Raw genomic sequence first — 18557 nt, 5'->3', positions numbered from 1 at the left:
CTTGCATTTTTCAAAAAACATGAGTTGTGTTCTCATTTCCTTACCTATATATATATATATATATAATTATTGAACTTATTGAAATTGAACTAATCTTTCTCATTGATGTATTATTTAATCGATATTCAAATCACGATGCAATTTCTTATTCCTGAATGGGCCCTTGCGATTCTTTTAGGTTCATGTTCTACTCGGGGAAAATATCTATCTGAATTTTATTTGCACATATAGGACAAATAATCACAATACTATTTTTTTTAATTCGTTTCATGTCTTTTCCCAACTCGACTATTTTATAATCTCAATACTTTATTTTTGTTTTTCCAAGTGAATCATAAATCCTCCTAATTGATGATATAGATCTCAAAATGCAAATATAAATAAATTGATCTAATTACACTTCATGCTCCGAATGATTGGTGCTTCCCTCAATACAATATTTCTTAGGCGAAACAGAAGATATCTCGATTGGGGAAGAAAATGGGTAAATTTCATATGACTCAATATGTCTGACAAGTTGCACTATAACTCAACCCAAATTGCATCTTCCTCTCTAGGATTCCGAACAAGTACTTTTGGAACACCAACAGACACTAATTTAAAGACAAAATTGAGTACTATATTACACGTTAAAATGTAAACGTAACAATGATTTTATCATCTTTATCTCTTTTTCTCTTTATTGTATTTTATACATAGATTGAAAGGTTTATAGAGTAAGATAGAATGAATAAAGAGAAAATTTAACTAACGCATCAATCGTTGGAATGATAAACAAGTATTTATGTATTTGTTTCTTGAAAGTAAGAGTAATCCTCCAATTGCATATTGGTACTTATTGGGTATAAAATAGATCCGCTTCTCTTTGCTCTTATGAACAGAATTTTTACCTTATTTTTAATGGAAATAACAGAATTAATATTGACCTTTTCTTATACAGAATCTACTGAAAAGTTAGGTACATAGTAGAGGTGGTACATGGAGACTAGGGGGGCCACGACCTCCCCCCTGGCCGCCGCCGCAAGTCCACGCGTAAATCCTCCCTTAGAGTTATTCTTTGGCTATTTTTTCATGCTTTCATCATTATCACTTTCAATGAATCCTTCGGCCATCTATAGCCAAAGCAGAGTGATACATCTAACTGAGCACTCCTTCGGGAAAATGTTGAAGCACAAGAAGCATGATTTGAGGGGGTGAGGCAAATCATTATAGCGCAGCAAGAAATTCTCATGATAGTTTCGAGCTTCGAATTGTTAGCCAACTCAACGTGAAGATTATCATGCAACATAGTCCATTCCAACATACAATTCTTCTTGGACAAGAGACCAAATAGTGTCATGATGGGCAGGGTCAATCCTTGGCACACTCTCACTAGTTCTTGAGAAATAACATGCAATTCTGGAGGGCAGGGATCTGAAGACCTTTTTGCAGAACAGTGACCAAGCAACTGTTGGAAGTAGAGGTTATAGACTATTATAGGGAAAGCCCACAGTCTAAGTTTCTTGTTATTAGTTTTATACCCAAAATTTTAAAATAATATAGCCACCTTGAGACGAGCTATTGGCCCTTGTTCGTGTCAGAGCTACACACGAACTTGTTCGTCGTTGTCATCTCATCGACCACCATACAACTTGGGATGGTGATTTCTAGGAAGTTTTGAGCTTGATTCCAATCATAAATAGAGAATTCCGAAGCTATTTAAGAGTGAACATATTTTTATCATAATTATTTTTATTATTTAATATAGTGCCCCCCTAAATTAAAAATCTTGGATCTACCCCTGGTACATAGTATAATCTTTGTTGGTACCCCAAGGTAATTTTGATGTAATCAAACATGTTAAGTTAGATCATGTTGTGTTTAACCTTGTGTATAAGTGTGCAGAAACTTAAGAGCACAAGGAGTCAAGCAAAAGACGCAGCTAGCGAGAAGGACAACACGGGAGAGAGCCGACGGGCTCGGTGCATCTGAGGGACGAGGTACCGCGGAAGAGTACGCGGGCAGACAAGAAGGAGGTGCTCGACATTTTCGAGGGACGAGAAGCCAGAGCGGAAGGTTGCTCAAGAAGACTGAAAGTTGAGTTCAGGTGAGCCCTATTTCGGATGGTCGAAATCACCCAAGTGAGTGGAAAAATCCGGACCGAAGCAAGCGAAGCCGAAGCTGGAGGCCCGGAGAGAAAGTAAACAAAATGTTGACTTTCCCCCTTCAGGTTGCCTGGAACCCAAGTTTTAGCCATTTCGAAGTGGTCTTTGACCGTTACATCGGGGATAAGTTTTTATCCCACTCCAGGTGCTTGGAACCCTTCCAGGCACCCTGACCAAGTCTATAAATACAACCTTGGTCCCATAAGCTATCAACAACAAACATTCTTGCAACAACACTTGTACACATCTCAGTTTTTGTTTAGCTTCTTATTTTCTGTGCTTTCACTACTGTAAAGAGGCTTCTCCACCTAAAGAAAAAACTAGTGCTACTCTGTTCCTTGGATTAACAACCTCCCCGGTTATAACCAAGTAAAACCTCTGAGCCTCTGCTTTTCGATTTATTTATTATTTAATGCAAGTGTTCTTTAATAAAGTTATTTGTCCGAGAAAGGTTCTTTTGTTTGATTTTGTGCAGGGGCTATTCAACCCCGACCACCAACGGTCCTATAATCTTTTCCAATTCCAATGCGATAAAATAAAGTGGCATAGTGTCTAGTTTTTTTTTTTTTGATAAAAAGGTATTTCCATGGATTTGCCTTGATATCGTGCCCATACTATCGTACTAAATGATCCTGGTAGATTTCTTTTGGTCCATATAATGCATACAACCCTAGTTGTTGGTTGGGACAGTTTGATGACTTTATACGAATTAACGATTTTGATCCCTCTAACCCCACTCTTGATCCAATGGGAAATAAGGTATGTTCGTTATACCCTTCATGACTCGTTTAGGAATAACCAATTCATGGGGGTGGTTGGAGTATTTCAGGGGGAATTATTATGAATCCAGGTATTTAGAGTTATGAAGGTGTGGCAGGGTCACATATTATGTTTTTTGGTTTGTGCTTCTTGGCAGTTATCTGACATTGGGTGTATTGGGACCTAGAAATATTCTGCGATGAACGTACGGGCAAATCCTCTTTGGATTTGCCTAAGATCTTTATAATTCATTTATTTCTCTTAGGATTGGCTTGCTTTGGTTTTGGCACATTTCATGTAATACGTTTGCATGGTCCTAGAATATGGGTGTCCGATCCTTATGAACTAATTGAAAAAGTACAACCTGTAAGTCCTGCATGGGGTGCGGAAGGATTTGAAGCTTTTGTTCTCGAAGGAATTGACTCTCATCATATTGTAGCAAGTACATTGGGCATATTGATAGGTTTATTCTATCTTAGTGTCCATCCACATCAACGTCTATACAAAGGATTATGTATGGGCAATATTGAAACTGTACTTTCCAGTAGTATCATTGCTATTTTTTTCTTTTGCAGCTTTCATTGTTGTTGGAATTATGTGGTATGGTTCAGCAACAACTTCAATCGAATTATTTGGTCCCACTCATTATCAGTGGGATCAAGGATACTTTCAACAAGAAATATACCGAAGAGTTAGCACCGGACTAGATGAAAATCTAAGTTGATCGGAAGCTTGGTCTAAAATTCTTGAAAAATTAGTTTTTTATGATTACATTGGTAATAATCCGACAAAAGGGGGATTATTTAGAGCAGGGTCAATGGATAACAGGGGTGGAATAGCTGTTGGATGGTTAGGGCACCCTGCCTTTAGAGATAAATAAGGGCACGAGCTTTTTGTACGTCATATGCCTACTTTCTTTGAATCATTTCTAGTGGTTTGGTGGATGGAGACGAATTGTGAGAGCCTATGTTCCTTTTAGGAGAGTAGAATCAAAGTATAATGTTGAACAAATAGGTGTAACTATTGAGTTCTATGGTGGTGAACTCAATGGAATCAGTTATAGTGATCCTTTTACTGTTAAAAAATATGGTAGATATGCCCAATTAGGTGAAAATTTTGAATTAGATCGGGCTACTTTGAAATCTGATGGCGTTTTTCATAGCAGTTTAAGGGGTTAGTTCACTTTTGGTCATGCTACATTTGCTTTGTTCTTCTTTTTCAGACACATTTGGTATGGTGCTAGAACTTTGTTCAGAGATGTTTTTGCTAGTATTGATCCAAATTTGGATGCTCAAGTGGAATTTATAGCATTCCAAAAAAATAGGAGATCCAAATAGGGTTGTAAACGAGCCGAGCTGAGCTGAGATTTGGGGTGTTCAAACTTGTTTGATAAGGTAACAGTGCCAAGCGAGCCAAGTTTAAAATGAACCAAGCCTTTAAAATGATTGTATAGGCCTGGCTTGGTTTGTTTTTTATGAGCTTGAGCTTGTTTGAAGCTTGGTTTGAGCTTGGTTCGTTTATCTTTTGTTGATCTCTCAATTCAAGCTTGACATGAGCTTGGTTCGAGCTCGGTTCGAGCTCGGTTTGTTTAGATATTATCGAGCTCTCAATTCAAGCTTGTTTGAAACTTTTGGTTGTTTGATTGGTTATTGAGCTTGATAATTCTAACTTATTTGTTTATTTTATTTTATTTTATTATATATTTAACATATTGATAAGAGTTTTATTAATGAATATGGTTCGTGAACATTGTTCATGAACGTTGTCCACGATCATTGTTCACGAACGTTAACAAGCTGAACACATATGTGTTCAAGCTTATTTGTTTAATTGATCTTGTGTATATTTAATGAACATAAACAAGCTATTACCAAGCCGAACACTAAGTTTGTTCACGAATACTTGGTTACGTTCATATACACCCCTAGATGCAACTATGAGGAGACAAGTAGTCTGATACAAGATTGCTCTGGTATCTTTTGCCTCTTTTTTATTTTTATTTTATTTGACATAGGGCTATAGTGCTTAAGAAATCTTGACTGAATCACTATATTTTCTTTTCCTTTTATTTATATTTATATTTTATACTATATGGTAAATGATGCCAAATGAATATGTGTGAAAGCTATAATTGTAAACAACAATCGAATCTATGTAAGCATTGGTTTGCACATTCCTTTTAGTCTCTACTTTATGGATAATTTTTTCGCTATCTTTTTTCGAGAACCGCCTAAGGTTCCAACTAAAAAAGTAGAATAATTTTTCATTATGGAAGATTCATTACTTCAACTAGTCCTTCGAGGACTCATTACTTCAACTAGTTCCCGTGTTCTTCGGATGGATCTCTTAGTTATTGAGAGGGTTGCCCAAAAGCGGTATATAAGGCGTTCCTAGTAAAACTTACTAGTAAACTAGATATAAAGATGGCGATTAGGGTTTCTATTTCCATTTTTAGACAATTTCAAGATCACAATATAATGGATCTATAATAAGATCGTTTATTTACAACTACAATGAAATGACATAGTCAACATATCTCAACCAATGATTAAATAAATAGGATTTGTGCCTACACAAGCCATTGAGGATAGTTCTATATCTGGGCCAAGACGAACTACTGTAGGGAATTTATTGAAACCACTGAATTCTGAACATGGTAAAATAGCTCTGGGCTGGGGGACTACACTACTAATTGGGGTCACTATGACCCTATTTGTGGTATTTCTATCTATTATTTTGGAAATTTATAATTCTTCCATTTTACTGGATGAAATTACAATGAGTTAACTTTAATAATAACTATGAAGTATTAGTTTAAAAAAATTACTTTATTTAAACTTAAAACTTTGATTTATAGACTATTCTGGTTTTTTGACCGTGGAATTTATTTGTTTCGATATCTCTAGAATATGAGTGTATGACTTGTTATAATTGATCCTATTAATAATACAGAGAATAGTTATGTCATCTCTATCAAGATGAGTCTATTTCGTCGGATAATTATTCTAGTATCTAGAACATGAAATCCGTGTAATATAGAATAGATCAAGAAAAGAAATATGAAAACTATGATCCATAAGTAATATTCAGACCTCGAAACTGAACTCCAAAAAGTTTAAATAAATATTTCCTAAATCAAACGGTTTTTCTTCTTTCAGACTTACTTTTTTTTTTTTACCGAAGGACAACTCCTTTTCTAGATATAGATTTTGTTGAATCATAACATACGTTCATTGAATAAGTGATTATGAAAGTGTTCTTACTCAGAAAACCCTTGAGTTTATCTTGGCTTTATTAAATCATCATGGTTCTAGTATGAATATGAGTTTCAATTGATTCATGGGATCTCAACAAGTGAATTCCTATACCAAATATATATATAATATTTAAAAAAGATAAATAAATAGTTAAATAAGAGTTAATACACATTATAAAAAAACAAGAAATCAAATTAAAATAAATAGGAAAGAGAAGATTCAACAGGCTTGTAATAATCAACATCAAAAAAGATGGATGAGCCAACTTGATATTTTTAGGCCTTATCCTACAAAAAATACAAAGAATAGATTTCTATTTTTTTTTTTACTTTGTATCTTTGGGTCAAAGTAAATCAAGCGGCTAAGCTAAGAAGTTTTGAACTTTCTGTTACATATTTGTTAAAATCAACATTTGTATATTTCTACTTGAGTTGTATGAGATGAAATTTTCATATATGGTTCTCCAAGGGGAGTTTCTTGGTTTTGGGTTATCTATCTCAATAAAGTATATGATTGGTTTGAGAAACATCTAGAGATTCAGGCGATTGTTGATGATATAACTAGTAAATAAGTTCCTCCTCATGTCAACATATTTTATTGTTTAGGGGGGATCACACTTACTTGTTTTTTTAGTACAAGTAGGTATAGGTTTTGCTATGACTTTTTACTACTGTACGATTGTTACAGATGCTTTTTTCTCTGTTCAATACATAATGACTGAGGCCAACTTTGGTTGGTTAATCTGATCAGTTCATCACTACTAAGATAGTATGATAGTTCTAATGATGATTCTTTACGTATTTCGTGTGTACCTTATATGTGGATTTAAAAAACCCCGCGAATTAACTTGCATTACAGGTGTGGTTTTTCCTGTATTGACCGCATCTTTTGGTGTAACTGGTTATTCCTTACCTCAGGACAAAATTGATTATTGAGCAGTCAAAATTGTGGCGGGTGTACCTGAAGCTATTCCTGGAATAGGATCGCCTTTGGTAGAGTTATTATGTGGAAGTTCTAGTGTAGTAGTGTCGGCTAATCTAAGTTAACGTGTTTTTATAGTTTACACACTTTTGTATTGTCTCTTCTTACTGCCATATTTATGTTGATGCATTTTCCAATTCTACGTAAGCAAGGAGTTTCTGGTCCTTTATAGAATCATAGATATTTGTATTTTATCATATCATACTGGCGAGGAACGATAGACAATAATATTTGATCATTGCTAGAAATATGGATTATTGAAAAAGTAAGACATGTTATTTGGATATTTTTCTTCAACTTAAAAATATTGTATTCCTTATTTGATATAAATAGTTGAAGTAGATTTTGTTGGGACCTTGATGCCGCACTAGAGGGGGTGAATAATTGATCACCTACTTCGATTGCTTCCCACAACTTGGTAGTACACAACGAAAATACAAACAATACAAACAATACTAACAAAAAGAAAGCTAACCTACAAGACAATGAACAAGAAGAAAACACATAAATCTAACACGTTTATATAACGTGGTTCTGAGATAACTTACTCCTACTCCATAACTTGTTTGTAAAGTGGATGATTCCAATCCGTCGGTAGATAACTCCTTTAAAAAATTTGGCAAGCTCAAATCTCCTTCTCGGTGGAGAAACTCACCACAACATTGATTCAAAAACTCTTAGATTACAAGAAGAGCTTGGAGAACTTAAGAAACTTCTAATAGATTTTAACTAAGTCTATTTCGTCAATCATGGCCGGCTACCCCGAGCTCTATTAAATAGAGCTCAGGAGAAAACACAAGTTGTGTTTCCTGCCACCAGTCGACTGGTAAAGTCACTAGTCGACTGACCTCTATAAAAAATTTGACCGTTAAACACTAACGGCTTGATACCAGTTGACTGCCATACTTACCAATTGACTGGTCTTCATGGGCTAAGTGAACAGAAATATTCTGTTCTCTACCAGTCAACTGGTACTTCTGCCAATTGAATGCACAAGTCGACTAGTACTTCTTCTAGTCTATTGGTAACTCTGCAACCACAAATTTTATATCTTTCTTAGTTGCTGATTCTCAACCATCAGTCGATTGAGACACATACTCGACTGGTAAACCCTAACTTAGGGTTTAACGTGAAGGGCGCTGGAATTTCGTTCTATTTAAATTTCTCTGTATAAAAATTGTACAAGTACAAAACTTTTCCTAGCAACCTGCATGTTCGATCAATCATGTGTTTGATCAATCAAGCAAGTTCTTGAATGATCAAAGTGTTGGTTGCTACTCGGAATACCGTTCTAGTTCCCCTGTATAAAAATTTGTACAAGCATAGAACTATCCTAGCTACCCATGTGCTCTACTGAAGTTAAATTTGGATTGCAGATGATGCTTAACATTATTAATCCAAATTGTCCTTCAGTAGTTAAACTTGGATTGGAAACGATACTTAATATTTTTACTCCAAGTTTGACTGATGTGTTCTTCATAAGTTAAACCATATTACAAAAGTTAATTAAATATCTATTTCAAAGATCGGCTTTCAGGTTAAACATGGCGAGACACTAAGCCTTCTTGGGTATGGGATCATCCACCACTTCCTAGACATAGCCTTTCAAAGAAATCATATATTTAACTTATTACAGTAAAATAGGTTTAACTACAGAGACCTCAATAGAAGCACAATATTGAAACATGAAATCGAAAAATAAAATCGATAACAAAATGATAACCTAAAACCGATAACCTCTTGTGTTTGATTTTTCAAGATCTATACAAAAGGATGAACTAGTTATGATACGGAAACAAATAACTAGTTATACCTTTTTGTAGCTTATAGATCTATTGATCTTCTGTTGTATTCCTCTCCTTCTCTTGGACGTTGTGTGGGTGATGATCTACCAAGATGAAATCCACCCAAGCCTCTTCCTTTGCTTCCAAGTTTTGGCTACCAACTAACCTCCAGGGATGCTCGAAAAGAGAGCTTCCTTCTCTTCTTCTTCTCCTTCAAGCAATCGGCCACCAAGAGAAAACCAAGCTCGATGTCGTCAGCTTCCAAGAAAGAAAACGAAAAGAGAAGAGAGAAGGAAGAGGGCCGACCACCAAGGGAATATAAGAGAGGAGTTTCGACCATAATAGAGAGGATGTAAGGCTTAGGTTGTTGTCAATGAGGCACCCTCTCCCTATCCTTTATAATCCTTGGTGAATCCAAAAAAGGAAAGTTTTAAAAAAAAAAATTAAAACTTCCTTTTATTCCTTTACATGGCTGGCCACATCATGTCCAAATAAGGAAAGATTTTAAACAAAAATTAAAATCTCTCTTTTAAAATCCCTTTTGTGGATAGCTATAAAAGACATGTTTTATAAAATTAAAATCTTATCTTTTAAATCCTTTTGTGGATATCTATAAAAGAAAAATTTTAAAATAAAACTCTTTTTAAATCATGATTACAAAAAGGGAAGTTTTATTAAAAACTTAAAATCTTTCTTTTAAATATTATAGATAACTACAAATAAGGAAAGATTTCAAATCTCTCTTTTAAACCTTTGTAGTAAGCTATAAAAGGAAAGATTTTAAAAAATTTAAAGCCCTCTTTTAAAACCATGTGGATAGCATCAAAATTTTATTTTAAATAAAATTTTTCTTTTCTCTTCTTATATGGCCGACCCCTTGCTTGGGCACCAAGCAAGGCTTGGCCAACCCTAGCTTGAGCTCCAAGCTTGGCTTGGCCGACCCCTTGCTTGGGCTCCAAGCAAGGGTATGGTCGACCCTTAAGCTTGGTTAAGAAGCTGGGCTTTGGGTAGATATAAGACTTTGTAAATAAGAGGATACAACAGGGAGTGAGAGGAGAAATTGATTTTGGTTTCTCGATGAGCTTGAGCTTCCCATGTTCGCCCCGAACACTTAACTCAAGTTCAACAATAATATCTCATACCACTAAAGTGTTATTATTGCACTACCGCACTAATCTCATATTATAATATGGACTCCTTCTTATCATGAGTGCGCTAATCTCTCTGTGTTTAAGATATCGAATGTCCATTAATTAAATGAGTTATTGACAACTCAATTAATATCTAGCTCCAAGAGTAGTACCACTCAACCTTATTGTTATATCGGACTAAGTCCACCTGCAGGGTTTACATGACAATTCTTATGAGCTCCTCAAGGGGACATCATCAATCTAGATCTCTAGGATACAGTTTCATTCTATAATCAACAACACACCATATAAATAATATCATTTCCCAACGTATCGAGCCTATTGATTTAATGAACTAAATCTCACCCATTGATAAATTAAAGAAATAAATATTAAGTATACGTGCTTGTTATTATATCATGATCAAGAGTACGCACATTCATAATAACTGAGGCCTTGTCCTATTATGTAGTCAGTATAAAAAGAAACAACCTCAAATGGTCCTGCTCAATACACACATAGTATACTAGTGTAATTTTATAATCAAGATAAACTAATACCAAATTATACTACAACCATTCCAATGGTTTGTCCCATTCCATCTTGGTTGTGAGCTACTATTTATGATTTATAAGGAACTGATAACATGATCTTCTACGTGACACCGCACACCATGTTATCTACAATATAAATTAAATGGACAACTATATTTATTATATAAACACAGACATTTGACCAATGTGATTCTTATTTCTGAATAAATATTTATACAAAAAGCTAGACTTTTAGTATACATTCCAACACAAAGCACACCTTGATCGAAGTACAAGATCGCTGGTCTCTTGTGTTGGTATTCCAAAAAATGAAAAAAAGAAAACTAACTAATTATGCAGCGGAATAAAGGAACTAGTTGTACCTTTTCGTTGTAGCTAAAGACCTCTTGATCTTCTACCGTATTCCTCTCCTCTTCTTGGACGTCGTGTGGGTGACGATCTACCAAGACAACACCACCCTCATTCGTTTCTCGGTTTCCAAACTGCCGGCTACAAAAGGAGGCTCTAGAATGGAGCACCTTCTAATCTTCTTCCTTCTCTTCTTCCTCTTCTTCAACTTCTTCCTCTTCTCCAAGCCACCGGCCACCAAGTGATCTACCAAGGAGGGGCGCCGGCCCTCAAGGATGAGGGGAGGGGCGCCGACCCTAGCTTGGGAAGAATGGCGCCGACCCTAGGTGGAGATGAAGGTGGCGCCGACAAGGAGGAAGAGGGGAGGTGGTCACAAGGGGAAGGATGTGTGCCGCCGGCCCTAGGTGGAGAAGGGGCTTGAGGAAGATTAGGAAAATTAGAAAGTTAATTTTTAGGAGCCACCACCTACTCTTTTTTATAGGCTTGTCATCGGTTACAAAGAAAGAAAAAATAATAGAATTTTGTTTAGAAAAAATATTCCTTTTATTTTTTCTTTATCACCAAATTCTGTTGAGAAAAAAAATCTCCCTTTTTCATAACCGAATTATGTTTAGAAAAAATCTCCTTTTTCATAACCGAATTCTGTTTAGAAAAAATCTCTCTTTTCATAACCGAATTAAACCAAACCAAGTTAAACCAAACCAAGTTAAGTTAAACCAAATCAAGTTAAGATAAACCAAATCGGATGGGTGGATGTGAGGCTTTATATAGAGGCTACAACAAGGAACTAGAGGAGGAATTGGTTTAGGCCTCCTGATGGGCTTGAGCTTCCTGTGTTCGGCCTGAACACCCAACTCAAGTCTATCAATAATAACTCATACCACTAAAGGGTTATTATTGAACTACCGCACCAATCCCATATTACAATATGGGATCCTTCTTATCATGAGTGTGTTAAACTTCCTGTGTTTAAGATATCATATGCTAGTTAATTAAATGAGTTACTGACAACTCAATTAATTAACATCTAATTCCAAGAGTAGTACCACTCAACTTCATTATCATGCCGGACTAAGTCCACCTGCAGGGTTTACATGATAATCCTTATGAGCTCCTCAAGGGGACATCATCAACCTAAATAATTAGGACACAGATTCCTTCTATAATCAATAACACACCATATAAATAGTATTATTTTCCAAATCATCAGACCTATTGATTTAATGGATAAATCTCACTCATTGATAAGTTAAAGAAATAAATACTAAGTATACGTACTTGTTATTATATAGGGATTAAGAGGATGCACATCCATAATAATAGAGGTTCTGTTCTTTTATGTAATCAGTATAAATTGAACAACCTCAAATGGTTCTGCTCAATGTACACATAGTGTACTAGTGTAATTTTATAGTTAGGACAGACTAATACCAAATTACACTACAACCGTTCCAATGGTTTATCCCAATTCATCTTGGTTGTGAGCTACTATTTATAATTTATAAGGAACTGATAACATGATCTTCTGTGTGGCACCACACACCATGTTATCTACAATATAAATTAAATGGACAATTGCATTAACATATATATAAATATAAAATGCAGACATTTAACCAAAGTGATTCTCATTTCAAAATATTTCAAAACAGATGTTCATACAAAAGCTAGGCTTATAGTATACATCCCAACAATCTCCCACTTATATTAAAAGACTATGCTGCCATAAATGCTTCCATACATGTGATTCCTATCCCCTCAATATGCCTATCAAAAGCTCTTGCCGGAAAGACCTTAGTGAAAGGATCTGTCAGGTTATCTACCGATGTAATCTTGGCAACAATAACCTTTTCTCGTTTTATGATGTCTCGTATCAGGTGGTACTTGCGCTCAATGTGTTTACTTACCTTATGGTCTCATGGTTCCTTCAAGTTTACTACTGCACCATTGTTGTCATAATAAATTGTGATAACTTTGGGCAAAACACGAATCACATCTAAGTTTATCAAGAAGTTTCTGAGTCATACAACTTCTTTGGCTGTCTCAGAGGCTGCCACATACTCAGCTTCTATGGTGGAGTCTGAAACGCATTTCTGCTTAACACTCCTCCATGGTATGGCTCAACCTCCTAAAGTAAACACATACCCCGAGGTTGATTTACTATTGTCCCTATTTGATTGGAAGTCCGAATCCGTATAATCCACAGGGAGCAAATTATCTGCCTGGTAAACCAGCATATAATCTCTAGTCCTTCTCAGGTACTTTAATATATGCTTTATGACACTCCAATGTTCTGGTCCTGAGTTACTTTAATATATGCTAATCATGCCAACGACAAAACTGATATCCGTTCTCGTACATAGCATCGTATACATTAGGCTTCCTACAGCCGAAGCATAAGGAACTGTCTTCATCTCCTCTATCTCCTTTGATGTATTAGGACACATCCTTTTAGATAAAGGTACTCCATGCTGAAAAGGTAGAAAACCTTTCTTGGAGTTTTGCATGCTAAAACGAGCTAAGATGGTATCGATGTATGAAGCTTGGGATAAGCATAACATCCTTTTCTTACGATCCCTTATTACTTTGATCCCAAGAATATGTCCACATTCTCCCAAGTCCTTCATATCAAATTACTTGGGCAACCATACCCTTACATCTGACAACACTTTGACATTATTGTCAATGAGCAAAATATCATCTATGTATAGTACAAGAAATACCACCACGTTTCCGTCACTTTTCTTGTATACACAAGACTCATCCGGACACTGAATGAATCCATAAGACTGGATCAATTCATCAAACCGGATGTTCCAAGATCTTGAAGCTTGTTTCAGTCCGTAAATGGACCGATTGAGCTTACATACAAGACACTCTTTGCCTTTCGCAATGAATCTCTCTGGTTGTTTCATATAATGTTTTCTTCAAGACTTCCATTAAGGAAAGCTGTCTTGACATCCATTTGTCAAACCTCATAATCTATATGAGCAACAATAGATAAAATAATCCAGATAGACTTAAGCATGGCTACCGGCGAAAAAGTTTCCTCATAATCGATTCCCTCTTTCTGAGTATACCCCTTCGCAACAAGCCTCGCTTTAAAGGTTTCCACTTTCCCATCTATTCCTCTTTTCCTTTTATAGACCCATTTACATCCAATGGCTTTTACACCATTTGGTGGTTCTACAAGCTCCCAGATCTGATTAGAATGCATAGATTCTATTTTAGAGTTCATCACACTTTGCCAAGATGCTGCATCTTTATCTTGGATTGCTTCATCATATGTCCAAGGATCAGCTTCATGTTCACCAGGGATCAAGTCCGAAGACTCTCCCAAAAACATGAATCTTTTAGGTTGCCTAACAATCCTCCCACTACGATGAGATACTAATTGTAATTGTGCATTATTTGTGACACGTGTTGTAGTTACTTGTGGTATCTCATCTTGTACTATTGGTACTAAAGTAGAAGTGTCCTCTCTCATTTCCTCAAGAACAATTTTACTCATGGGTTTGTGGTTTATTACATAGTCCTCTTCTAAAATCGGGTATTGGTGCTAACAATGACCTTCTGATCTTTAGGACTATAAAACAAAACACCTTTTGTTCCTCTAGGATATCCCACGAACAAGTTGTTAGGATTGAAATGTAGTTAGAGTGGGGGGGGGGGTGAATAGCTCGTAGCGCTCATCGTAGCTTGACTCTTGATGATGATATGCAGCAGAATGTACAAGAAACAAAAATACAACGCTAACACAAGGATTTACTTGGTATCCACCTCAAGAAGAGGTGACTAATCCAAGGATCCACACACACGAGCACTCTCCACTATGAAAACACTCCTTCTCGGTCACAGCCGGAGGTGGAGAAGCCTCGTACAAACTCACACAACAACAAGAAGAAAAAGAAGAAGCAAATACAAGTAAATCTTACAAGCTTTTACACAATGAACCCTAGCTAGCTTCTCCTTTATGTCTGGAATGCCTCTTGACCTTGGAAGTGCAAGAACGGCTTGCTCTAAGAAGCTTCAAGAACTGGCAGTGAGCTCTGGAGAAATTGCTGTAAGGATCGGAGAAGAATCGGGCGAAGTTCTACTGAAGAAGACGCTCGCAACGACTTTATTCAGCGCCAACGGTCGAATTCCAATCCATTGGGGAGTCTTTGGATCGATCAATTGATCGATCCAAAGCACCTCTGTGCTCTCTGGAACTCGCTTGAATCGATTTCCCGATCGATTCACTAACCCTCATGCAATTCCAGTCTCTCAATAGATCACTTGATCGATTGGAGGCTCCCAATCGATCGGGTGATCGATTGGGAGGAGTTCGGTGCGACGCTGATTCCTTCCCAATCGATTCACCGATCGATTGGGAGGAAGTAATTGTAACGAGACTCACCCAATCGATCAACCGATCGATTGGGCATGAGTCAATCGATCGGTTGATCGATTGGACTCACTTGTGACTTGCCAAATCAAGTCCAAAGTCCCTAAAACCAATATCTGGTCAATAATTACTTGTTGGGACATCATACCTAGCATCCGATCACCCTCAACTTGCTAGGACTTCTTCACCAAGTGCTCGGTCAATCTCTTTGACCCACTTGGACTTTTTCTCATCGTGCCAAATGTCCGGTCAACCTCTTTGACCCACTTGGACTTACCGATACTAGGTGTCCGGTCATCCTTGACCCACTAGGATTTTCACGTGCCTGGATTCACTCACCAGGACTTCAACCTAGCTTCACTCACTAGGATTTTCTTACTGCCTAACTTCACCCATTAGGTCTTTTACCTGGCTTCACTCACCAGGATTTCTCTTCTGTGTAGCTTCACTCACCAGGACTTCCACCTATCTTCACTCACTAGGATTTTCATACTACCTAGCTTCACTCACTAGGTCTTTTACCTGTCTTCATTCACCAGGATTTCTCTTCTGCCTAGCTTCACTCATTAGGTCTTTCACCTGGCTTCACTCAGCAGGATTTTCCTTTTTGCCTACCTTCACTCACTAGGACTTCCCAGTCAAGTATCCGGTCAAACTTGACCTACTTGACTCTTCTTACTCAATCTGGTCAACCTTGACCAGAGGAGAATTGTACCAACAATTTCCCCAAATGAACGATTGCACTTGCAATCTCCATGTATTGTCTGTATTGTCAAATATCGAAACCCAAACACTAAGACTCAAGCTTGAGCCTTCTCAAGCTTAGTCAACCAGGTCAACCTTGACCCAGGGAATATTGCACCAACAATCTCCCCCTTTTTGATGTTTGACAATACCTTTAAGTTAGACTAATCCCATTACCTCAAACTTCGTTTCATGCCAAGGCATGAATGAGGGTTTCCTTCATTCTCCCCCTTTCCTAGAGGGCAAACTCCCTCTTTAGGTAATGAAGGCCTAACCCTACATTCTCCCCCCTATTGTCACACATCAAAAAGAACTCTTCCCCTGAAGAGTTACTCACCGTTGTTCACAATTTTACTCGTTATTCACAACACCATAATGAAAGTCACATACCCTTCATTATCTTCAACACTCACCCTTGAGCGTTAACCAATCCAACAATGAAGGTCTCATACCCTTCACTGTATTAAATGCTCACCCTGGAGCAGTACTCCACGTTATGATGCTCATCCTAGAGCATCCATAACCCCTCAATGAAGATATCCACTCTTCATTGCTTTTCAATGCTCAACTTTGAGCAATTGTCTTTCTAAATGAAGGTTTAACCGCATTCACAGGTTTAGGAAAATAATTTTTATGTCCTTACTGAGTGACTCCCCCTAAAGACATGCTTCAAACTTCTGTCATTGCACCAACAATGACTTGGAATCCCTAAATCTTTAGGAAACCCACATTTAGAAGTTTTGAGGTTCAAAAATTCAATAATGAAACTAAACCTCAACCTAAACTCCTACTTAGCCTTCCTTAACCAATCCATCATTGTTTTCATCATGAAAACTTCCCCTAAATGTATACAAATGAGTTTCAAGGGGTTAGGAATGATTTTAGACCTCTGATAAGTAACTCCTAAACTCTCATAAGAGAAACTCGCCACCATGATCAGACCGTAGTGTCTTGATACTTTTACCATGACACTTCTCCACATCAGCGTTGTACTCTTTGAAAATATCAAAGCACTCAGACTTGCGGCGCATCAAGTAAATGTATCCATATCTCAAATAGTCATCTATAAAAGAGACAAAATATTCGAAACCACCTCTTGCCTGGATAGTCATAGGCCCACACAAATTAGAATGAACCAATTTCAACACTTTTTTGGTTCTATACCCCTTTGCCTTAAAAGGCCTCTTGGTCATTTTTCCTTCCAAGCAAAACCCGCAGGTCGGAATGTTTTCCACTACCAATGAACCCAAAGGTCCATCGGCTATTAACCTTTGAATCCTACTTAAGTTAATATGACCCAACCTTAGATGCCAAAGATATGTTTGGTTAATTTCTGAAGGTTGCTTTCTCTTATTAGAATTAGAAGATGTGTTATTAATTTCTATTTGTTGCATCGTAGAAGTTATTGGATTAAGAGTATACAAATTGCCGACCAACGTACCAAAATAGATAACCACCCTATTTTTCTTGACAACCACTTTGTCATCAAAAGAAATAGAATATCCATCCATAAATAATTTAGAAACTGAAATCAAGTTCTTTCTAAAACATGGTACGTAAAGATAATTTTTCAAAATCAAAGTTTTATTCCTATCAAAAGATAAATAAACATCTCCCATTGCAACAACCGCCACTTTCGTAGCATTGCCCATGTAGACGGTGATCTCTCCTTCGTGTAGTCGTTGGGTTTCCTAGAACCCCAACAATGAATTGCAGATATGATCAGGTACCGGTAGATAACACCGCTAAACATGTTTCAACAACTAATGAATAAGATACACCTTTATTGTTTTCTTGCCTGGCAACCCGATTCTGGTGTCAGAAGAGTTCCTTGAGATTGAGCATCATGTCATAGGCAGTGGGTAGGGCCTGATGCTAATGTTGTAGCACATTTGACATAGAAGCCAAAATGTAATACCGCATCATCTCATCTGCCATGACCAATTTCCTATGTCTCTCTATCGCCTCTTCACTAGAATTCTTATCAGGCACACTAGGACAGACCTTAAGAAGTACGAACTTGTATTCTTCACCAGTTAAGACAATGTCCAAGTTTCGTTTCCAATCAATATAATTTGGACTAGTAAGTTTATTTTCTTTTAAAATAACAACAAGAGGATTGAAAGCCATTTTAAAATCATGAGAATCACAAAATAAAATACTTGGTCAAGACTTTAGAATTTAAAATAATATTAATTCCTCTAACAATATAATTTAAATTCACCAACATCTCAAAACACCGTGAATTTCGTATGTCACGATAAAGTGGACATATACTAATTCAAACATTTGTAAGAGGAGGTTTTACCCATTAATTTTATTATCTTGTCAACATAACTTTATGACAAATAAAATTAATAGTTGGTTTATCTTCGGTCACATAAATAATAGCAGTGACTCTGATGGGGAGTATACTATTAAATGCACCTAAGTATATACCATTACTTGATACTTAGTCAATTAATTAGG

At 36.7% G+C, this 18557-nt stretch overlaps 1 pseudogene; it reads left to right on the top strand.

The window, feature by feature from the left end:
* The first annotated feature begins 2730 nt into the window (after positions 1–2730).
* LOC121979958 lies at positions 2731–4240 on the top strand (annotated as a pseudogene).
* Positions 4241–18557: the final 14317 nt, after the last annotated feature.

This window comes from Zingiber officinale, chromosome 5A (assembly GCF_018446385.1).
Source record: "Zingiber officinale cultivar Zhangliang chromosome 5A, Zo_v1.1, whole genome shotgun sequence".
Classification (NCBI taxonomy): Eukaryota; Viridiplantae; Streptophyta; class Magnoliopsida; order Zingiberales; family Zingiberaceae; genus Zingiber; species Zingiber officinale.
The sequence above is the reverse complement of the archived record's forward strand: the minus strand, read 5'-3'. Positions and strand labels throughout refer to the sequence as shown.